This window comes from Ursus arctos, unplaced genomic scaffold (genome assembly GCF_023065955.2).
Source record: "Ursus arctos isolate Adak ecotype North America unplaced genomic scaffold, UrsArc2.0 scaffold_8, whole genome shotgun sequence".
NCBI lineage: Eukaryota > Metazoa > Chordata > Mammalia > Carnivora > Ursidae > Ursus > Ursus arctos.
In genome coordinates, this window is record NW_026623100.1 from 70188279 (window position 1) to 70204584 (window position 16306).

The window sequence follows — 16306 nt, forward strand, 5'->3', positions numbered from 1 at the left end:
GCTTGATGGAACACGCAGCCGTCAAGGAAGCCCACCTGGCAAAGAACCACAGGTGCTCTTGATCAGGGGTGGCTTCCAGCTGAGAGAAAGAGTGGGAGCCTCAGTCATGCAGCTACAAGGAAATGCTTGAACTCAGTTGCAGACTCTTCCCCACTTGAGTCTCCCGATGAGAACGCTGCCATCTTCCGCGTAGATTACAGTCTTATGAGCCCCTGAGCAAAGGATCCAGCTAGGCCAGGCCCAGATTCCTGACCCACAGCAACTGTGAGATAAGAGGATAAACGCGTGCTGTTTTAAGCTGCCAAGTTTGTGGTACTTTGTTACCCAAAGACAGAAAGCTCATACTGAGTTGGAAGGGTTGGGATGTTAACCTGGAGCTCGGAACGAGAATGGGGTTTCTTGTCTTCTTTAGGGTCAGAGCCCTGAACCCAAGCCCCCAAGGACCAGAGTCCGCAACCTGATAGTGGCCGGCTCCAGGCAGGACAGCAGGTGAAGACCCTCATTGGGGCCTGGTTTCCAGGTCTTGCTGGAGAAAGCCTGCATGCTGGGGAGTATGTGGGTTGGGGGGGAGCTTTACCTAGGGAGGGGTCCTCTGCTTTGGTTCTCTAGGGCCTCATCCAATTCTCTGGGGCCGAGCTCCACAGGAACAGGATTCCTGTTCAGGGGTCTATACACACTGCATTTACGTAGAGATTTTCAGGGAAAACTCATCACTTGCCTGCCTGGTGTTCATTCCCACCAGCAGCTCCTGAGGCCTCCCTCCTCCCCATGCCTCCAGCTCTTGAGAGTATCTGTCTTGGTCATTTTTGCCAATCTCATGGGTGTGAAACAGTACCTCGTTGTTTTAATTTGCATTTAATTTGCATTCCCTTGATAAGCAGTGAGGTTTACAACCTCTTCGTGAACTTGTTAGGCTTTTGGATTTTGTTTCCTGTGAATTCTCTTTTATAGACTTTGATTCCTCTAAAAAAAAAAAATAGATTTTTTGCTTTTTCCCTTTGAGATTTCTAAGGGCACCCAGCTTGGTCCGTCCCCCAGGGCAGCCTCCTTCTTCCCCAGCTACCCCAGCTCAGGCCACCTGCCCTGTGCCTTCCACACCAGCCCTCGGGTCTGTGTCCCAGAGGGCCCTATGTGAGCGCCTGGAGAGAGCAGAGAGGAACAGGTCCTAGCTGCCTCTCCTGCTGATCCACAACCTTTTCACTTGCTTTTTTTTGAAGCCAGGAGGGAGAAAGAGGGGGTCCATATCAGGGGTATTCTTGTGGGATATACGGGTGAGTGACTGAATACTGCCTTTCCTCCTGTTACAGGGACCCAGGCTGCCTGGTGGACCCCCACCCCCCAGACTATAGTTCCAGAAAACCAGGGAGAAAACACAATTGACCCCTTTGAGCCTGCAGTGCCAGAGGGGGGCTTCCGGGGCAAACAATGGTCCTCTGTGTCTGGTTTCTCCTGAGGGCCGGAAGCCCCTGGTGCGTGGCCCACCGATGAGTCATGCAGGATATCTCCTGGGCCTGCTTTGTTGTGCCCAGCCTGGAATGGCAGATGATCTCATCGGCTGTTCTGGGGAAGCCCTGTCAATGGACAGCCCCGGGAAGCTCACCGCCCACGAATGCAGGAGAGTCCTGGTCCCCCGGCCTTGAGCGAGTTCCTGGAGGCGGGTGTGGGGGTGGGGGGTTGCTGGGCAGACCGAGTCAACAGAAAGAAAAGACCCCGTGCTCATGGAGTCCAGGGAAACCCCCGCTCTGCTCTCTCTGGGCTCCGCACGCGCGTGGGGGCCGCCCAGCTCCAGATGTGTCCTGGGGAGTTTCCTGAACTCGGGGGAGGCCCCAGACAAGTGTATGAGGAGCACCCCAGGGAGGGCCGACCTGGGACTGGCAGGAAGTCAAGGGCTGGGGTGGCCACCGATCCTGGCTTGGCCTGTGAGGCTCGGAAGGGAACAAGGGTCGGACTTTGGCTGGATGAAACAGAGACTTCAGAAACAATGAGCCATGAGGTACTGAGGCCATTTCAATTCTTGGAACTTGGACATTTCTGTTAATGGTTGTTGTTGTTTAAAATACACCTCCCTGGCTGGTACAGAGCATAGCTGCGGAGTCCCAGAGCCCACACCCGCTTACTGTGGGGCCTTGACCAAGTCACTCTAACTTTCTGAGCCTCAGTTTCCCCCTCAATAAAATGGGATTGTGGTGCCGCGTCTGAGGCTGTTGTGGGCAGGTCCGAGTGCACAGACGCCAGCTGCCCCGCTCCCAGCTGGCCCTCAGGAACCAGCAGTCTCCTCTCTTCCCTTCCTCCCCCCACAGCTTTGAAGAGGCTCTTGGTTGGGCTTCTATTCTGGTTCTGCCCTCCAGAAGCTCACCGCTGAACACGTTCCTTAGACGGCCCACCTTTCCTCTGGACGCAGGGGACAGGCGGGGCCACCCCCAGAGCCTCCAAGAAGAGAACCGCCCCAGTCCGTCTGAGGCGCAAGAATGGGGTCATTGTCGCCTTCTGCTGGCATTTCACATCTGACTGGGTAGCAGGATGAATGATCCTGCTCTGAGGACAACCTGGAAGCACCGTAGGCATAGAGTCCAGGCCTGCAGGTGTGGGGAGCCCAGAGCTCAACCCCAGAAATCACTGAGGCCAAGGTCCCTCCTGCGCGGACTGAACCCATCCCACCTCTGAGGGCCACCCTGAGCCACTGAAGAGCTGCAGGGAGGAGGCTGCCCTACACCTCTGTCCGAGATGCAGGGGTGCTGCTCCCCAGCCTTCGTCCTGTACCCGCACCGGGGCTGCGCACGTTACCGAAGGGGAAATGACACAGCGCTGAGTTCCGTGTCAGAGGCTCCCCGCCTGGTGGATCATCATGAGAAACTAGACACTTTGCCGTGGCTTTTGCGAGTTCGCGGTCGCCCCTGGCCACAAAAACATGCACCTGTGAGGTGAGTCGAAGAGTCACAGTGCTAAGTTTGATGAAACACTTCCCAGACGGGCCCTTCTTCCCCCCAGAGGGTCTTTCTTCCCCACGCCCCCTCTGCCCACGTCGGAGCTGTATGAGAGCCACTGACGTGTCCCAGGGAACGCGGGGAGCTGGGAAGATCACGTGAACTTGAACTTCTCTAGGGGAGAACAGTGCCCGCGATTTCTTGGACGTCTTGGACAAGATGCTTGGGAGGAGGTAAGACCCCCAGGAATCACGCTGGGTCTTGGAGACGGTTGGGAGCTTTCTAAGGAGGCCTTTGGTCTCTCCGAATGGGCTGCGTGTGGGGCGAGGGCTGAACGGCTCGGTCCCAAAGAAAGGGTTCTCCTTTCTCTGCTTCCCACTCAACTCTCGGCCCCTCCCCACACATAAACACCAAGCCGACATTGAAAGAACATCAATTTCTAGTGTCCCCAATTCCATGTCCCCAGCATGCACAGGGCTGCCCCACGTCTCAGCAGCCCCCTCCTGCTCGCCCCGCAAACCTGACTCAGCGGCAGCTGTGGCTTTTGTTCTCCACCGTGTTTGCAATGACTGCAGGCCTCCTACCCCGAGTCAACGATGGGCACGGCGTGACGCCCCCTTACAGCCCAGCATGCGCTCACGTAGGTAGGGGTGCGTGCAGAGACATGTGTATGTGATCACCTCAAGTGTCTACACCGGATTCATGCCCTCTCCCGCACCAGAGACACCCCTGCCCGGCCCCAGCAGCCTCTTAGCCAGCTCAGCACACCTGCTGTCTTCAAATCCATGCACATCTGTCCTCCTCACCCCACCCTTGATTGCCGGACCCCAAATTCAGGTTCCAATACCCTCTTTTTTTTTTTTTTTTTTTAAGATTTACTTATTCATTTGAAAGAGAGAGAGCACGAGTGGGGGTGGGATGGGGACAGGTGGAGAGACAGAAGGAGAGGGAGAAGCAGGGTCCCTGCAGAGCAGGGAGCCCAATGCGGGGTTCAGTCCCAGGGCCTGGGATCACATCCTGAGCCCAAGGCAGATGCTTAACCATCTGAGCCACCCAGGTGCCCCAGGTTCTAATTCTCTCTACTTGGACCCCCGCCAGCTGTACCAGAGGCAGCAGGTCAGGAGTCCCCAGCCCCCGCTTTCTTCAAGGCAGGATCCGCCTTCCAGATAGAGCCTCAGCCCCACTTCTTCCCACTGCCCCCCACGTAGGGCCCCTGTGACACTCCTGCCACTGTCCCCTCTAACATACACCCTCCACTCCCGGCCTATCGGCCTCTTTGGGGCTCCTGTACAGTTCACGCTCAACCCCAGGTCTGGGTCTCCACCGCTGACTCTTCTCCACCTGCCATGTTCTCTTCTCCCCTAACTGCCGTCTCCAAGGCCCAGGTCAGCCGTCAGTCGCCCGCGGGTCACCCTCTCTGGCCACCATAGCTGCCATGATTTTGCCTTTCCTCTGTACTCCTGTGGGCTTGATTACTCCACAAAGTTAGGGTCTTTGAGCCCCAGTCTAATCCATGTTATTAAGAGCACCTACTACGTACAGGACACTAATCCAAAGTCAGACTGGCCGCGGCCGGACCGAACGTGGAGCCCACGCACAAAGCCCTCCGGAATCAGGGTTGCCCCAGGGCAGAGCCTTGGGGACACTGCATGATGCGCCAGTCCAGGCCTGGCCTTCCTCTGCAGTGGTCGGATCTGGAGCTAGACCTTCAGGAAAAGGGGCTGGTCAGAGACGGTAGACCCCAAACAAATTGCTCCTGGGAATTCCCAGAAACCATCCATCCTGGACATCTCCCTGGGAACAGATCCATTAGGGGGAGTTCTGACTTTATCACTTGTTTTGCCCTGAACAAAAGGATATGACTGTGTGTCCTTCGGTTCATAGAAAGCAACCACTCGGTGCAGAACAGAAACAGAAACTTCAGCCTGCATTGTCCCTCTGGTGATAAACTCCATTTCCCAGAAGGAGGGAAGGCCCATGAAACCCCACAGGCTTAGGGTGAGGGGGTCAGCTTCCATTTCTGTTGTGGAATAAAAAACTCCCAGATTGTGGCACGTGCCCTGGACTCACACTGAGGGAACCCCTCCAGTCTCCCCGTCTGCAGAACATGGGGGTACCCTCTATGAGCCGGGCACTCCCAACACCGTGAGGGATGTAATGCTGTCCCCGCTCCAGAGAGAAAGTCCCATGGCCTGGAAATGGCAGAGCCTCTAGAATCAGGCCCGAGGCTCAGGGAGGCCCCCATACAAAGCATAGAAAATGGGCAGCCAGCACCGTGGCTCCAGTGGCAGGAGCGTCTGCGTGGAAGGCTTCTTGGAGGAGGTAAAACTCAGAGGGCAGGAGAGAGAGAGGCACAGGCGGAGCCCAGTGGAAGGAAGGCCACGAGCAAGGCGGAGGGAGAGAAGTCTGGCCAGAACGAAGATGGGGCGGGATGGATGGGAGGCCCCCTCCCCAGGAGCCGGTCAGGAGCTCCTTAGGCATCACCCCTTCTGCATCTAGCTGTCGTTTAACGGGCAGTCCCTCCTTGAGTGTGGGCATCAAGGGCCTCGGGGCCGCTCACACCTTAAAGGAATTCCTCAGCTGCTCCTGTCCTCCCTGGAGACAGTGAGTCAGAGGGAGGGGGTGGCAGAGAGGACCGGGAGGAGTCACAGACCACGGCCCCCCGTGTGGAAGAGCTCAGGCCTGCGGATAAATCATGTTGGAGAGCCCAGGAGGGAGGAGGCCTGCTTGGCTTCCTCCCCAGGGCCCTGCCCCTCAGCTGACACTGCAGTGAGGCCCCCCGGGGTGCTTAAAGAGCAGCTCACTACCTTTGGGGCCTACAAGGCAGAGGCAGCGCGCCTCTGGTCACTAGAGACTGCTGAGGCCGTCAGAGCTGGAGGAAGGAGCTGGCACTTCTTACCCTTCTTAGTTGGCACAGGAGGCCTCGGGCGAGGCCTGCGGGGCTGACGCGGTGGCGCCCCTGGCCCCCGAGGCCGCAGGACTGAGCCAGGTAAACATCCCTCCAGGCCCCTCACTCTTGGCATGTGGCCTCAGCTCAGCAAATGCATCCTTTGGGGGTGTGAATAGCTGCAGAGCCAGCCCCCAGAACCCATTGTTCTGGAAGTTCCAAAACAACCAAAACAAACTCTCAACAATATGGGAGTGAGGAGGGAGGACGGAAAGGGCCAGGGAGCCTTTGTCCTGAGGCAGCCAGACGTTTACATTTTCCACATTAATGAGCTAGGAAATGGCTCTTTTTATGCCAGTAATAACAACCACCACCCCCTCCATGTTCTCATCTAATCCTGGCAAAAACCAAGCAAGGCCAATATGAGCAACCCCTTACAGAGCTGAGGGGCTGACATTCCAAGAGGCCCATGGCCTCTAGTGTCGCGATCGCTGGAGCTGAGGCTCGAACCCAGGGCCCCAGCTTCTCTCCATGCAGCTCAGTGCAGCCAGCCGAGGCCAGGGACAGGATCAGTCTGAAGGAAATGCCTGGTTCCCTTGAGCCTCCCAACATGGTGAGCCAGATGAGGAAGCAGACTCTCGTGAGGTGGCCAGGAGGCCAGGCTGACCCAACACTGCCTGCCGCCAAGTGCCACTGCGCGAAGGCCAGGTGTCTGCCCAGTGGGGCCAGCCAGGCCATCGTCCTCTCATCAGCCTGGGCTGACAGGGTTCCCTGGCTATAGCCACACGCCCCCCGGCCAGGCAGTACTCCCGTCTTCCTGCTGGAGGCCTGGCCCTTGGGGGTCTGAGAATGAGGTCTCCCACATGCCGCCTCCCAGGCCAGCTCAGCCCTGCTCCCCGAGCCCCGAGCCCTGTGCAGTGGTGGGAAGAAGGTAGCGACGGACCCACCTCTTACACACAATTAACAATCGCCCGTATCTCTTCCAACACTGTAAGATTTTCACAGGCTACTATTTTTAGCAGCAAAAGAAAAAGTGCTGAACTCCTAAATTGTGATTTTGCGTACTCATCTATTTCTAAAGCTCATTGCTAGATAACTAAGAGCTTGTTCTTTGATTATGGCCATTTAGGAAAAGGAATTCTAACAGGCTTGCTCGAGTCTCCCGAGCCTTGCAGTTTGCACCAAGAAGTTGCGTGTGACAACACTTCCATCTGGCAGACGGCCTCACTGGAATGCACTTGGAAGTCTGGAGAACGGAGACATCAACAGAAGCACAATTAATCAGCGCAATTGTTTTCCCTGCTGTGAACAGGACATTTCTCTGGATTTTTGAGGGCAACGCACACGGCAAGGCCCTGGCTCGGCATTCTCTGTGGCATTCAAACCGAGTGGAGCGGCGGGCACGCGTGGACTGCTCTTACTGGTCTTCCCGCTCACTCTCTGTCTCAGGCCAGTGCAGCGAAGCCCTCAGCCCTCCTTGCTCCAGTGAGGGTGAGAGTGCTGGGTCCCGTGAACAGCCTGAAGTTACCAGCTCTGACTGGAAGCTCTCTGGACTCTGGCTTTGGTGATTGTTGTTCTTATGAGAAAATTTCTTGGTTTTGTAACTTGCAGACCAGAAAAAGGAAAAGCATTTAAACCAGTATCCGAACAGGAAGGGGAAAGCCAATAGCTCCTTACTGAGTGAACTGCTGGGAATTGTAGGTTTGGAGAAGCCTCCAAAAACACTTCTTTGGAACTGCTGGTCTACCCTGAGCTAGTCCTTTTTCGGGAACCTCTGAATCTTAGATTTTTCAGTCTACAAAAGGCAGCTCACAACCTGCTGAACAATGTGGGTTTCAGGATTAACATGGATGAGATGGGGGCTTTGGGGTCTCCCTCGAAAGAACAATTATAAAACACACCTCTTGGAGAGACCCAAGGCACTGGGGGTGGGGGTGGGGAGTCTCAAGGCTGAAGAGGAGAGGGTTTTTCTGTGGGAAGGATGCGGTGGGGGAAAGGCCAGACAAGTCTCCCCTTTCCCAAGTGTCGGGGCTCCCAAACTCCCCCTCCCCCACATTAAGAGGGAAGGGCCCGATCACCCATGTTCCAACTGGTTAGAGGAAAATGTCCTTGGTGTTTTCACAACATCGCGTCTCTCCTTGGAAGGAACCTAGAGTTCTAAATCACAGGCATGGGGGAGGGTGGGGAGGAGGATGTGAGGAAAGCATTTCAAAGCCTTGGGGGCTACACCAAGACCTGAATCAGGAGTCTTGGTAGCCCCAGGGCCTGGGTCATGGGGGGCTTGGGTCAGTGAGAGGGGATTCTGATAGGAACAGAAGTCTTCAAAAAACAGTTATTACAACACTTGTTACAGAATGGTCAGGCAGACGTTACTCAGGGGACTGTCACAATAGGTACAGGAACCATAGCAATGGGGTTTTGCAGTAGGGGAGAGAGACTGGGCTCACTCTGACTACAAGGAAAAGGGAATTATAGCCAAGAAGCAAGGGTGGGGTGGGGATGGGAAAGTACTAAGAGGAAACACCAGGGCTCAGGGGATTCTGGCTACGAGAACCTCACAGGATTCCTGCTGAAGGCAGGCCAGGGTGGCCACAAATCACCCAGGGAAGGTGGGTGATGGGAACCCCCTCAGATGTTGAGGGTGACCAGATATCGAGGAGGGGGAATTCTGGAGAAGCTGATTTAGCGGGATTCTTCCTAAATCGGACATGTAGAGACAAACATGGAAGCCCCCAAACCAAGGCCTAGTTGAGAAGAGAGCACAGAAGAGCCCGACGAGAGTTCCAGCCAAGGGAAAATGTCAGTCAGAGGAAAGTGGCCCCAACCCGGAAATCTGGGTGCTCAGAGCTGGAAGGGGCAGCTGAGTGGGATAAAAGCCTGATGGGAACCACATAAGAAGTTGGCGGGCAGAGTCAGGCCTGAGCCACACTTCCCAGCCTCTCCCTGGGCCTCGCGCTCCCCCTCCTTCCCTCCGCAGAACCAGCTTCAGGACCAACTCAGCCCTGGACACAGGGAGGAAAGAGCACTGGGTGTGGACCCAGAAGTCCGGGTCTGAGGGCCAGTCTTGGCTTTGTCAGCTCTGTGGCCTTACAGGATGACCCAAACCCCTCAGAGCCTCAATTGCTTGGAAATAAAGTGAGGAAATATAATAGAGTGAGGCGTGCGGCCTCTGTGAGGTGGTCGCGAGTCTGCAGCCCTGTTCCCCTCAGCTGCTCCCGCCCTGCCAACGAGATGTGCAGACAGGACGACAAGACCCAGTGGTTTGAGGTCTGTCCCGGTGTCCCAGGAGTGGCCGCGGGGAGGTAGCAGTTTCCGTTTCAAGTTCATGAATTGACGCCTTCTGCCACTGGGGTCAGCCACCAGCTTTGCCTGGGGACCCACGGACTTCACGGGTTCACTGCCCCTGGGGCACTCAGGCCTCCTCCAGAGAAAGGCTCTCTTGGGAAGGCGGGTGGACATGGGTCCAGGCAGGATGGCAGAAGCCCCTGGGGTCCCGGGAGGCCTGGGAGGGCCGGAGGGGAGGAAGCGGACGGGGAGCTTCTCTGCCGTCTTCTTCAGCAGGGCAAGGTGCTGGGGCTTTGCGGGACTCTGTTTTCTCCCGTCTGTGGCGCCAGTCTGAGTCTGGCAAATGACCCCTGGAGAGAACCAGGGCAATAAAGTCAGAATAGCTCAGGCACAGGAAAAAGGACACAAAGGCGAACAATGTGGGGAGTGTTCAGCAGGAAGAGATGGGAACAGGGCCGGGGGCCCCGGGCAGGCCTAGGCTCCAGGAGTCTGGAAGTGCATGGGTGACCCAGAGCTCAGGCAGTGCCAGGAGGGGAGGGGGCCTGGGCCCAGAGGTGTAAAAACACTGAGGGAGCAGAGAAAGGGGAAGGCCTGAGAAAAAGGGGTGCAGCCAGAGGAAGGTGCTTCCAGTGTGAAGGGCTGAGGAACAGCTGTCTCCAGAGTCGGGCCTTAGTTTCTGTCTTTTTCTGTTTTAGGGAGCAGAGATTTCTGTCTGTTCAGACCCAAGTTGACGTAGCAAACATTGGGCCCCTGCTGCATACAAGGTCTGGGCTACAAGGGAGTGAGTGATGAAGGAGATATAGTCCCTGCATCTAGAACCTGGACAACACCCTTCTGCTCCTATCATGGCTCAGGTGAGCTAAGGTTTCTCCTTAAATTCTGCAATCTTTCCTAGCCCTCCCATGGCTCTTTAGGGTAAAATCCGAGCTCCCAGCCAGCATCCAAGGCCTGCCCCGCTGCCTATTTGGGCCTCACCTCCCCCAAATACTCTCGCTCAGAGAGCTACTCGCTCCCAAGTCTCCAGGCCTTTGCTCCCCTTGCTCCCCTTTCTGAAACACCATTTCTTCTCTCCTTCCCCAGTAGGATATTAACTAACCTCTAGGGACTCAGTTCAGGCATTGCCTCCTCTGGGAAGCCCACCCTGCTTTCTCAGTTTGGGGAGCCCCCAAACACCCGCCATGGCATACCTTGAATCATCATAAGGTAATGAGACATTTGCCCCTCTCTCTCCTCCCATCCTCAGCCCCTTGAGGCCACAGTGGAGCTTCTTTATGTCTTTATCCCCGAGACCAAGCTGGGCCTTGCTGAAAGCAGGTTTCCAGAGGGTATTTCCAGGTAAGTGAGCCAAAGAGCTCAGGGTCAGCGACCTGCAGGTGATCTGTGGAGGTGGTAGAATAGAAGAGAGGTATTTCGTCTGTTCTAGGGGGTCCATAAAGTTGGAAATACATGTACCTCAGTGGTTATGATGTAATGCTTTCAAATGGAACGGCACTTCAGATTCGGGTATGTCAGCCAGCAAAGAGGGAGAAAACTCCCCATTCAAATGCTGCCCTCCGGGGCAGGTGCTGAGGTAAGAGGCCCAGCTCTGGGCTGTCCAGAGCCCTGGAGGGGTTTGTGGCCAGGGGGCAGCAATGCGGGACTGTTTCAGGGGGAGGCAGCCTCCCTTATAAGGGGCCCAATTTTGGTTTGCCTCCCTCATGTTGAGGCCAGAAAGCCAGTGCAGGGATCGGGGTCAGGGCATTGCTCCTCCTGAAGGACCAGGTTGAGGGTCCCGACCTCAGAGAGGAAGACTATAAGGGGCAGGGGGCAGCGCCTCTTGTCAGCTGTTCCTGAAAGGAGAACGGAGAGGTGGGGAGCAAATGGGAAGCACGGCAAGGCTTAGGCTTGTGTGGGCTCTAGCTTCGTGGCTGCTCCAGAGCTCGGCCCCCAGTCCGGCCTGTGACCTGAGGGCCCCGGGGCCTACTTCCGGGGACACAGGCAGAGCTGAGCCAATGGTTGGGAGACAGTGGTTCTTCCCTAGGTTCAACGGACTCAGGAGGGGGCTGGTGGCCAGGAGTGGCACACTCCGTGGACTGAGGGGCAGGTGGCTAAGTAAAATAGAAGTTAAATTTGAATTTCAGATAAATGAATAATTTTTTTTTAGTTTAAGTATGTCCCAAATATTGCATGGAACGTCCTTAGACTAAAAAAGTATTTGTTCATTTGAAATTCAAATTTAGCTGCACGTCCTGTATTTTTATTTGCCATATAGGGCCATTCTATTTAGGGGTCAGCCTGATCTGAGGGCCAGCATGGCCCACAGACCCCATAACAATAAAACATTTCGAAAACAAACACCAGCCCCGGGGGGGCTTGCTCAGAAAAACAAAACGTGTAACTTCCTGAGAACACATTATTGTCTGAAGGTGGAAGTCTGTGATTTTGAAGGAAAAAACAGTCTTCTGCTGAGGAAGAGTGAGTCACAGGCAAGCTGAAAATGTCTCTGGCTTTGGGGGTAGGGTGGACACCGACCCCTCTTTCTCCCTTCTTTGCATATTCACTCATTCTGCTACCTTCGTCAAGGCCCAGCTGGCCTGGGTGGGCTGGGCTGGGCCCTGACTCTCAGTTTACCAAGAACCCCCACCAACCATGCCACTCCTCGCCTCAGTGGGTCCCTGAGGCCTCTCCTGACTCCGCTGACCCAAACGGGGAGGGTCCCTCTCCTAACTACTGGACCAGCTTTCCCCGTGCCCTTTGGAGGTGGGTGCCGGAGTCCTTGGGTCACAGGCCAGACTGGGGGCCAAGCTTTAGAGTAGCAAGGAGGCCTCTTGGGCAGCAGGCAGGCACCGAGCCAGATGTAGAGAGAGTGTGGTGTGTCCGCAAGGCGGTCTCAACCCTGAGCTCCAGGGCCCAGAACTAGGAGAGGCCTCTTGGGCAGCAGGCAGGCACCGAGCCAGATATAGAGAGAGTGTGGTGTGTCCGCAAGGCGGTCTCAACCCTGAGCTCCAGGGCCCAGAACTAGGAGAGGCTGCCTGGGCCTGTTTCCCCATCAGTAGGGGGCTCTATAGGGAGGGACAGTGTCCGTGGCTATGTGACCCGTCCTGGGCTCCAACCCAGGGCTTTGTCTGTCCGCTGAGCGTAGAAAGGGTGTAGCTTCGGCAACTGCATGGCCCCAGGCCCTGGGCAAAGGCTGCCATGGGACAGGCAGAGACGTGGGCCGTGTGGCCAGGCTATGACTGGGCCCGGGAGCCTCCTAGTGTGACCCCCGCCTCCGCCCCAGTCTGGTCCGCATGGGCAGTGGAGGGCCGTGTTAAATCCCAGCACTCCTCTGCTCAAAACCCCAAAGGACACCCATCTCACCCAGAATGAGCACTGAGGCCTGGCAACGGCCCAGCCCTCACTCTGCCCCCCATCGCCGTCGGACTCGGCTCCCAGGAGCCTCCCCTCGCCGATGTTGCTCTTCTTGTCCCGCCCTGAACAAGGAAGACTTCACTCTTGCTTCCTTTTTTCTGGAATGCTCTTCCCCCCCACAAGGCTCACAACCTTCAAATCTTCACTCAAACTTCGCCCCTTCAGACCTCCTGGCCACACTGATTAAGACTGCACCCCCCTCCGACGCGCCAGCACTACCCTCTCTCCGAAGCACGCCTCACGCTCTGGAACTCCCTTAGGGCTGGCCTTATCGTCCATCTCCCTCGTTAGCACACACGCTCGTGAGACGGGATTCACATCTGCTCCCAGGACTGTCACGGCACCCGGCACCTGACGGGTATGGCCCTGGGGGAGGGCCCTGGGGGAACAGGGGAGGTGGGGGCTGGATGTGCCACTGCCCAGGGGAGGAGAGGGACCCAGATGCGTCTTCAGGGTACAGTCCAGCCTCCTGGGGACAATCTGTATGTGCTCACGGCTGTCAGTTCTCCCTCTTCTCCTTTCCAAAGGTGCTTCAAAGGTGGGGCCAGGTCCCCCTGGCATGGAAGGGACACTGAGGTTCCCAGGAGGGAAGCCCGGGCTCCCCCAGAATCGGAACGAGGGGGCAGGGTCACAGGTCAGGGAGTGACCTTTCTAACTTGGGGTCAGTTGTCCAGGCAAACTGCACACAAAGCCAGCCTGCCCCTCTGCAGGAGGCTGTCTGGCCCCACGACATTCCAGGCATTCTTTGGGGTCCTTGTGGCCAGAGGTCTGCGTCTGGGGGGGAAGTAGGGCTTTGTGCAGTGAGGAAGTGTCTGACTGCAGACCCCTTTGTTTGGCTGCCAGCACTGCCTGCCTTCCTCGGGGGCCACTGTCTGGCCCACTTGAGCAGCTGGGGTGAGGGTGGGGGCGGGGCAGGGGTCCCGGGGCTAGTGCCCTGCGGGTGCCCCCTGCCGCCCTGCAGGCACACAGCCCTGATGGGTCCTGCCCACCCAGCGCTGGCTCAAGCCTGGCCTCAGGCAGTCCAGTAGGGATCTGGTTGAAGGCTCCAAGCTTCTGCCCCTTGTTCCAGAAGTATCACCTAAATGGGATGCAGTTTGGCCTGTTGAGAAAACTCAAACCCAGGGGTCACCCACATGGGTTTGAATCCCAGCACTGCTGCTTACTAAGGAGGTGGCCTTCTCCCAGCGACGTCAGCCTCCAAATCTTAGTTTTCTCATCTGTGAAATGGGCCAGCAAGACTCACCAGGTAATGCAACTGAAAAGAAGTTTCTGGCACATACACCCAATCATTGTGAATCCCATGGCGTTGGGAGGCTCAGAGAGGGAGAGGGGGCTGGAGAAACACATGCCCTGTCCTCAGGGGCTGGGGGGTAGGGAGGCAGCAAGGCTTCGGGGAAGAGGAGAGGGAGACCTGGAACAGCCCCCACCGGACTCCCAGCTGTGAGCTGAGGGAGCGGCCCCCAGGCCAGGGTGCAGGCGTGCTCAGGGGGGATCCCACTCCACCTCATCGTCCTGGATGTCCTGCACAGCCCAGTGTGACTTCAACATCTCCCAGGGCCTCGGAGCTCGGGCAGCAGGGGCAGAAATGCAGGGGCTGCAGGGGTGTCCTGGGCTGGTCCACATGCTCCGGATCCCTGGGCAGCACAGAGGCCGGGCCAGGAAGGAGGTCAGCTTGGGCACCGTCTGTGACTCTGAGATCCCTACACAGGCACAGTGGGGGCCACGAAGGGTGAGGGGCACATAGCCATCACGGGGAAACAGCGTCAACTCAACCACAGGGAGACTAAGTCCGGCCACCTCAGGAAGGGCTCCCTAAGGGAGAGCTTCCAGTCAGCAGCAGGTGAGACAGAGCTGCTGACTGTGGGAGCTGCAGAGTGTCCCCATCCTGGGCAACGGGTCATGTTCAGCCCTGAGGGCTCAGAGCTCCCAGAGATGTGCTAGCTGCATGACTTTGGCAAGTTCATTAAGCTCTTCCTTCATCAGTAAAATAGGAGCCTCATAACCACTACGCCGAGTGGCAATGCCCGGGAAATCGCTAGCCCAGAGCTCTGTCTACAGGTGATGGCTGCTCCCACAAAGCCTTGGCCTGTGAGCCGTGGCTCGGCGTCCAGAGCCCTGTGTGGTCCCAGCTGGTCTCTGGCTCTCTCTGGGCTGCTCTTTCTCCCTCTGTATCCTGAGAAGAGTGACAGAACTTCCTGCTCCGGCCTGCTTGGTGGCCTTGGCTTGTCCCGGGAGGGTCTTGCTTGCAGGAGGAGCTGGGTCAGAGGTCCTACATTCGTCTTCCAGCGCCATAACTGCTGCTGGTATGAGATTCACCCGAGCTGCAGGGCATGCTGGGAGTGTCCCACGGGGCATAGCTGGCCTGCCCACGGCACGGAGCGGGTGCCCACTGCTGCCCATTCTGGGTGTGCCTCAGGCTGCAGATGTCTGCAGGGGTCAAGTCCTGGCAGCCTCCTGAGCGCCCCTGGGTCGGGCGTGGTATGGGCAGGGAGGAACCCTCTCCCAAGATCAGTAATTGTGGAGATGCGGCCGGCGGGGGCCAGGGTGTTTGGAGGGATTCCTAGACCGTGTGGCAAGTGGACAGGAATGGCAGGGAGCAGTGTGGTGAGAGCAAGCTGCGGGCCCGGGGAGGCAGCCAAGAGATGTGGGCCACAGGGGAGCGTGCAATATTTGTAGGCCACTAGTGTTCAGGATCCTGACCTGGGTATGGCCTTGCCCCCACTTTAAGCCCCGTGTGCATCTGGCACTGAGGCCTCTCTGTTGGCTGGCTGAGCCGGTGGGAGAGGCCTGCCCTCCCTCTGGTGTGAAGGTTCAAAAGTGAGCCCCTGTCTGTGGCTGGACACTGCAACCCTATATTTTCCCACAGAGAGCGTTGGCTGCCGCTGGGAAGAGGTGGGAGCTCCCCCAGAGTGAGCTCAAGGCAGGACAAGGTGTGGATATAAGCTGGGGCTGCTGCCACCCCTGTCCTGAGTCCCTAGAGAGCAGGATGGAACTCTGATGGACGGACACAGGTTCCGTGTCTTTGCTTCAGGGTAGCAAGTTTGGACATAGCAGGACATGTTTTAGGACACGTGGCACTTCAGCAACTATTTCGTGGAAGCCCCGATGGACTCTGCCTTCTGGATCAGAGGTCTCAAACTGAAATGTGCATATGACTGACCTGCAGGGCCAACGGATACACAGATTCCTGGGCCCGACCCCCAGAGCCTCTGGGCGAGCAGGTCCAGGGTGGGGCCCGAGACTCTGCTTTGCCAGCCACCCCCAGTGCTGCTGGTACTGATGCTGCCGACACCCCAACCCCTCGGAGCGGGACCACGGGTCTTTGCTGCTTGGAGAGCTGGGCTCGGCCCAGCAGCTTCTCAAAGATGCAGAACCTTCCCCTCCGCCAGCCTCTGAGGCCATGTCTGCATTTTAATAAGAATCCAGGGGATTCTGGGCACCTGGGTGGCTCAGTCAGTGAAGTGTCTGCCTTCGGTTCAGGTCATGATCCCAGGGTCCTGAGATCAAGTCCCACCTCGGGACTGCTTCTCCCTTGCCAGCCCCTCCTCCCACTCGTCTCTCAATCTCTCCGTCTCTCTCAAATACATAAATAAAATCCAGGTGATTCTGAGGCTCCTTCAAATTCACTGAGCCGTGGGGCAGCACTGGCTACTAGGACTTTCTGTGACGATGAAACGGATCTACGCTCGCCCTGCCCGATGCCACAGACGCAACCCACATTGGACGAACACTTGAAATGTGGTGAGTATGATTCGAAAGAGGGATTTTTAATTTTTACTTTTATTTAACTTTAGTTCATTTAAATTTAAATAACCACAGG

The 16306-nt window shown here is 56.9% G+C and overlaps 1 long non-coding RNA gene across 7 annotated transcripts in view; it reads left to right on the forward strand.

Moving 5' to 3' along the window:
- The window catches only part of LOC113270305 (uncharacterized), a 32301-nt gene that overhangs the window by 6323 nt on the left and 9672 nt on the right, over positions 1-16306 (forward strand). For 3 of the 7 annotated variants that reach the window (XR_007190788.2, XR_008958177.1, XR_008958176.1), the window contains 5 exons: positions 413-489; positions 1308-3157; positions 6941-7639; positions 9792-9950; positions 12652-16227. This is a non-coding gene — a long non-coding RNA (uncharacterized LOC113270305). The remainder of the gene's footprint in view (positions 1-412; positions 490-1307; positions 3158-6940; positions 7640-9791; positions 9951-12651; positions 16228-16306) is intronic. The other 4 variants (XR_003321782.4, XR_007190787.2, XR_008958178.1 and 1 more) reach the window with 3 other exon arrangements.